This window comes from Cuculus canorus, chromosome 2, assembly GCF_017976375.1.
Source record: "Cuculus canorus isolate bCucCan1 chromosome 2, bCucCan1.pri, whole genome shotgun sequence".
In the NCBI taxonomy this organism is placed as follows: domain Eukaryota; kingdom Metazoa; phylum Chordata; class Aves; order Cuculiformes; family Cuculidae; genus Cuculus; species Cuculus canorus.
In genome coordinates, this window is record NC_071402.1 from 147,701,123 (window position 1) to 147,708,913 (window position 7,791).

Genomic DNA, 7,791 nt, shown 5'->3' on the forward strand with positions numbered 1-7,791 from the left:
AGCAGCATTTTCTAATTCCAGCCCACTAAACCAGCAGATTTCATAATTTTGCTGCTAAAACAAAATGGTTTTCTGTGCTCTGTCAAATAGCATTTTTATCTTCTAGCAGGAAAAAACAGCTATCTTGTTCCACCATCTGCCAAAACCTACTGAACACAGAGGGTGCTTCTGTGATTTCACATTGCAGAAGCTTAAGTAACTCCAGTGTTATGCCTATTAAATATATCGACAATCAGACCCTAACATTTTCAAAGTACTGTGGCACATTACTTAAGAAAGATATTTCTACCATATTGTTCCAGGGTTTAACTGCTAACACGGTCTACGTTTCAGTTAGCTGCCCCTCCTGAGCATCGTTATGTGTCAACTGATTTTAACTAGATAGTCATCTTAAAGCGCTGGACAAAGGCTTACTCTCTATTTATTGCCTAACACTAAATTTAAGAAACCATGTTTCTTTGTCCATGTGTATAACCATGGAACACAATATGAACATAATTTCAGTTCTACTGCAAAACGCTTCCTATTCCACATCTAGTCTCCTGATACAGTATGCTACTGCAATTATCTGACAAAACTTACTGCCTGAGAATTGCAATTTTATACATGAAAATTCACACACATATATAATTTTTTTACATATCTCTTATTTGCTCAGACAGACTTGAAAACACAAGGCCCCAGTGTTTTAACACTTGAAGCACAATAAAAGAAACTTAGATTTCACTACTTTCAAGCCAATGTTGTGCTTTTCTGGGACCTAACATTTATATATGAATGCTTGGAGTCAGCTTTTTCTGCGTTATATTCAACAGGCGTGAATATATTGCCATCTACCATTGGCACCATGTCAGTTTTATGATTACAAATCCTCCATTCGCATGTGTTCTTCTCAAAAGCACTCATGTTTTAGTGGGCCTCCATCATACATGAAGCCTTAATCTAGGAACTGGCAAGTTTCAAGCCTGATGTCATATTTCTTACTGAAATAGAAAACCCCAGAGCTCTGATTTAACACACTTAGTCTGGAGCAGCAGTTGACAGGAACAGATAAACTGCAACCTGCTTGTTACTGTCTGCAGCTCCCAGATTCCCCTTCAACCAAGGAGCTGCGGATGTAGAAAACATTTTGAGTTTTTCAAATAAGTGGCTTATTTTTTTGCATTCTTTTTGGGACACGGTATTATTTTAACTTATTATGAGTTACAGTAGCAACTAACAATATTCATGATTGTAAAGCTACGGAGATAATACAAGTTACATTTCATAAAGACAACATATCTTTCCAGGTGTATACATTTGTGATGCTGATACATTTTTATATCAGTTTCAGGATATTTACAATGCCTGATTCTTTTCCTAGACTTACCAGTCAATAAGTCTTGCCTCCCTAATGGCTTCCACATTCAACAAGGTCATAAGCCAACCTCCATAAGCAATCGGCTTATGTCACCCGATGGTGACATAGGAGCACACTTTCCTCTGTGAACTACAATATTTCCCAATTTGTGATCATTCTGAACTTTAGTTTTTGTAGTATGGGTTTTCTGGCTTTATTCTACATGTTAAGTTTATTTTCCTAGCAAAAACATAGTCTAAGATAGGACACAGTGGTACTAATAGGAACTGGGACACAGCTAGGTTACACTGTTGAACAAGAAATCTTACAAATATTCTTCAGCCCTCTTAGTTTACATGCAGAGTTCATAAGACTTTCTGGCAAACTGAAGGTAATGATATTGAACTGACTTTTAAAGATATGAAAACCTTTCTTGCTGTGATTGTGATCTTAGGTTGTGCATGCCTGGAAAAGGTTAGAACTTCCTTCGATATTGTCTTACCAATGAGCCACAAGTCTATCACCTACCAGAAACTCTAGATATCAATTACAAAAATGGATCTTTTGCCAGTACTGATAGGATTTCAAGTATTAATTCTTGCCTTTTGAGAAAATATTAAAATCGTATGTTAGCAGTTTTTCACAAATTCTAAACTTACTACTACAGATTACTAACACTTACCCAATGCTATAAAATCATATTGCTTATGGAACAGGCTTTTGTGCTCCAACTCTTCCTCTGAGCTGCCTATTTCTTGTTCTGAAGCTTAAACATATTTCCTGTTAGCCACAACAGGAATGGGGAAAGAGCAATTATCATACACAGCTGTTAACAGCAATGATGTTTCCATCTCTGAAAAGTAAGAGCCTGTGGAGCAGATACTATAATGGTCATAAATGCATATTGTGAATCAGTTCAATAAATTCAATACAGTTCTTGCTAAAACTATTACAACAAAAGATACTTAACTACTAGCAGAAGTGAAAGCAGACAACTCTTCTGTTTACTCATGAAAGCATTTGTAGTTTTGGTGTGAGGAATGCAACACATTATAGACCAAAGAGAAAATAAACTCTCATTTAGAAAAAGTATGCAAATAAAAGAATGAAAGAGGAAAGGGAGTGGGGTGGGGAGGGGGGAAACCAGGCCTTTAACAAATATTTGGGGGTTCCCAGAGAGACATTTCCTGAGTCCTTTATGACTATCTGAATCTCCCAGAAAATAAGGATGCGAGTCATGGCTCTAAAAGTAAAGTTGTACAGGAAATATGACATCCAAGGACATGTGTCAGGTACAGGCAAAATGCCAGAGATGAGAGCAGTCACCCTGATCACACCAGCAGTCTCATTGAAGAGAAGATGCTAGACAATGGGATATCCACTCCCAGAGAGAGTCTGAAAGACTAAGGTGTGTTGGAGGTGAGTAAGTGCCAGCTCAGATCTGCCCCCAGCTTCACTGTCTGAAACTCATGCAAGGACAATCTTGACTGTCTTTTAAACAATAGCACTTCAAATGTCAGAAAACTTCCCTGTCTTTTCCATGTTCCACAATGTGCAGTTGCTGGGCAATCACCACTGGTCCCTGCTTTTTTATAAAGCCTAGAAGTGAGAACTGAACTAACAACTCTAGTTGAGTGGTCATTTCAACAGGCAAAAAGCTTACTTAAAGGCTGAAATATGTCTGCTATGTCTCTTAACAAGTGAATGCATGCATATCTGTTTCAAATACCATCACAATATTAGTTTCTGTGCTACAGAAACATAATATTTTGCACTTAAGAAGATAAACATATCTTAATATTAAAAGAGTCACATAGCTGAGTGTTTTTATTATGTAAAGTCTGACACAGGTAATCACAGCAGTCCAGCAAAGACAGATATTTGTTCCTGCTCAGGGCTGCAACATGCAAGATGGCTGGAAGGGACCTATGTAGACATAAAGCTCCAAACTCCCATTATCACAGAAAGCAGACAACCATCAATAAAATAACACTAAAGAAACAAATAGGGGATTAGACAATTCATAGCCAACAGTTCTATAAACAGATTTTTTTTAAAGGCAGAAATACAGCACGTAACATCACTAGCCAAACAATTCCGAATGCTAAGGGAGTACAAAGGAAACCGACTGCAGAAAGTGGTCAGGCTCACACATTCTCCCTAACTAAAATTGTTGCCTTTGGGCTTTCATCCTTGCTATTTTTACAGGAGAACGTAAATGCAGTCCATCATTACCACAAGTTCTGAAGTACATTTTCTGGCGTTTCAGCATAAATTTTACCATGTTTGAAGAGAGAATACTGAATTTGATATACCATTGGCTTGCTCCGTCAGGGGTGCCATTTTTTCTTATTGCTAACTGACAGCATTTTTATTTCACTACTCCTACTGCAAGATTTAACATGCAACCTTGTTTGCAGTTGTTGCAACCCAAACTGGACTGTCCAATGGTCACCTAGGGGAAGCACTTGGATTACCTCTTACACCAATCTAAACCAAAAACATTATCTACCCCACTTACCAACCTCGACCTTTCCATAACCACCTTCAATATAACCCTTATTTTGCCTGTCAAGTTTGTTAATAATTTCTTCCTCTCAGATGTTTTTCCCTCTTCATTCAGAGGACAAAGATATATGCCCTCTCATCCTTCTTTTTGGCTAAATGAGCATATTTTTTTATTCTTTCCCACTTACAACAAAAGTTCTCTAGGCTGTGTCTCACCCCAGTCTGCAACTTTTCACATGGAGTGTTATTTCCTAAATGTGGAATAACACAGTTAGATATGGTATTCCAGACATTACCCAGTTTAGCACATTAGCATCCATCTCTGGAAATGCCTACTGCACCCCAAGAATTCATTTACCTTCCTGCCACTGGCTGAAATTCCTCTACTGAACCAGGTGATCTCACAATCAGGTGATCTCATGATCAGTGATTAAATGGTCTATTCTTTCTTCTGTCAAGTCTAACTGATGATCTCCTGCAGTGCAAAATAAATCCTTGGGGCTGGTACAAAAGTGCATGACCCTGAATTTCATACTGTTTTCTTCTTTCCATTGATATTACCCCAGCCCTCAAGGCCATTTCTTTTTCTGTGGTATTACACTACAATCCATCTCTGTATTGACAACATCTCCCAGCTTTGTGCCATCAGTATATTTCATTACTACATTCCTACTTCATGTGCCAAGGCCAGGAATGGAAATATTAATAATTCCCCATGCCATATCAATTCAAATATTTTCATGAAGTCAAGGAAAATTAGATCTGTCAGATTTCCCTTGAGAAAATTTATCGATTTTGTCTTGATAAGAGAAAATCTATTATCTTATCAGTGAAATGCCTAATTAATGATATCATGTTAGCCTAATGAAATTTAAATTAGACACCAGAGGAATCTCTATAGAAACCAGCAGAAGGATCATAGTTATGTATTTTTAATCTGATTGAGATCCTATTAAAGTCTGAAAAGATTCCAAATGATCTCAGAAAAAAATGCAGTGAAATATCTAGCATGATGATTGATGACATCTGTAATAACAAAAATGATATCCACCAGATAAATTAAATAAAACCTAAATATTGTCAGGTTTCTTAAAATTCATGCTACTGTTCTGAAAATCATTATTTTTTACATCACAAAAGTGTTAGTGTTGTTGGGTTTGGGCTTCCAGATTTTTGAGTCCTTGAAGGGTACCTTGGTTGCCGCTTTAGGATTTTCTCAAATGTAAAAAGGCAGTAATAGCCTATTTTTCTGGTGGAACTCAGATTTTCAGCAATTCATTTGCCTCCAGAAAAAAAAGGTCTTGAAATTGAAAACAAATATTGTTAAATTTTTAGAGGTGTGCGAGTGTCAGATGCAGTCAGGCACATGCAGAACTTTTGAGGGGCTAGGAAAAAAAGAGCATTTTACAAATAATTAAATATCACACTCAGTGTTGCCATCATACTGAATTTTCACTAGAAATGTCATTTCATAAAGTGATTGCTGCTCTAGGGATTTTTTGTAAGTGGTCTGTACTACTGCAATTGTACTGAAATAAAAGTATATCCACTGAGATTAGGATGGATGAAAGAATTACACATTGTGTATTTATTTAACTCTGTCCTACTTCAGACTCCCGGTATGAAAATGAATGTTTCATATGTCATTTTAAGACTGAAGCATGGATGATGGATACATGGATGTGTCTCAAAATTGAAAAAAGCCTAAAGCAACACTGAAAAGCTGTAGGAAGTAACTGAATGGTTTGGAGAGGACTCTCTTTCGGGTGACAATTTGAGATGGGAAGTTTGAGTTTTGAGGCACTATTATACCCTGGGATGCACATTGAGGGTTAAATAACAGTCCTGCCAAAGACCTCTCTCCTTGGTGAGACAAACACAACCACTTATGCCGGTTGAAGAGGTTGTTGCAAGTATCCTGCCCTTGGGCAATGTGCAGATTAAGCTACTAGTGTCGGGGGCCCTCTGTCTGAAGCAACACAACAGTTATTCAGATACAAGAACCATTGCTGAACGCAGCTGTCTGACAAAAAATGACTTCATGAAGCCAGCTTGTCTCACCTGAGTTTAGTGTTTGCAGGAGCTATTCACTTGTGGTTGATATTTATAGTACTATATTTCAATGGCTTAGATGACAGCAAATAAAAAAATCATGTTTAGTTTTTGTGTAGAACTATTGCTTTAACTCACAGAAGTGCTCAGACTAGTGTCCTTTTTTAAACACTTTCCATAACACATTTTCACTAAGAAATCTTCTTCATCCCGAAACTACAACCAGAGTCCACATTCATTAACTTTCCAAGTACGCCAAGAAGGCTCATCTTTTCATCCCACAGAGATTTGGGAAAATTGAAAGCTACTGGATTAAAAGGAATTTTACTTGAACAAGCAGTGTTTCTATTTCTGAAAAATCTCCAGGAGAGCTTATTTACATTTAATTGCATTTTTCTGAATTTTCAATTTTTGTGTCATTTTAATTTGTGCAGCAGCATCTATAGCACCATCTGATACTTTACAAATGTACAGAGACACCACATGCTGTGAGTTATAGTTCATGGAGGCAGGGGATTGATGGTATTTTAATTATCTGTACACATGCACCATTGTGTGCTCATGTCTTTAAACACTCAGATAAGACATTTTTACACTCCTTCGAACAAGGAGGCACCTTACAATACCCAACATTTTCACGCTTCACTTCCCACACCGCTTTCCATGACACCCTGACCAGTTATTCTTTTTACTTCTACGACAACTTCTCCCTTTGTGATCCTGTTCAGCCATATCCTCTTTCAAATTATGAGACAGCCTCCATAAAAGAAACATGGTCTTTTCAACAGTTGCTGCCTACATCTCTAAAAAATAATACTGTGAACATCAGCAAGAAGCTAGAGAGCAATTCTGCAATGCTTTGGGCGTAGCAACAGCATAAAGGAGCAAAGGACAGAAACCCCCAAAGCTTATACTTCAGAGGACATTCCCACCATGTAGTAATAATGAGTCACAGTGAAGCAAAAGCCATCTGTTCATCTGGACACAGATACGGCTTGTCAGTTAGCAGGAAACATTTTCACTGAAGAAACCCTCTGCAATGTTGATATCCCTGTGTAGACAAACATTTGGTCTTTCAGATCTTCTAGTCTGTAAATTAGGAACACCGTGTCTTCCTTTCATCCTGCTTTGCATGTCTTATCTTTTTTGAAAATATGCTGGTCAGGCAAGAGTTTGCCTGTGTGGATGCATCTATCTTTACAGCTTGGCTAATACTTTGAGGTCTTCAAGTAAACTCATGAGTCTAGCCTCATCAAAAACTGAGCATGCAAATGCAGTGACTCTGAATACCCCCAACTTTCAGCCAGTGGCAGTGCCATTCTCGTGAAGCCCTTCGGCAGCAGCACCTTCCCATTCCTCCTTTCCGCTCCCACTGCCACATGATTTAGCCAAGTTGGGACCCCTCTTAAACCTGGGAACTTGCCATGTTCCAACCTTCCCCCTAAAAACATCTCTGACATCAGCTATTGATGAAACTGGGAAAAGAGCAGTCACAACTAATATGCCGTATTTAGAAATAGTCAGCAGCAGAAATACACTCTGGAAAGGGACAAGCCTTAATTAAAGCCATGTTTAACTAATATTTTGGGGATGAATACTGTCATTTAGTGTGTGTTCTTGCCTCATGTAGCCCAATGGGATTTAGCATTGCTGTTGCATTTAGGTGTTATTACAACATAAACAAGGAATACTAATAAGCACATAAGTATAAATCTCATTTTTTTTCCTAGTATGACTGCTTCTGTAGGCACTGTATTCCAATTTACTTGACTATTATATAGTTTGGGTTATCATTGCATGTATGTTTAGCAACTCACATGTGCAGGATAGGTGGCTAAGTCTTTTCATCTGTGTAATGTTTTAAATGAAATTATTTCCACATTCATTTTCGT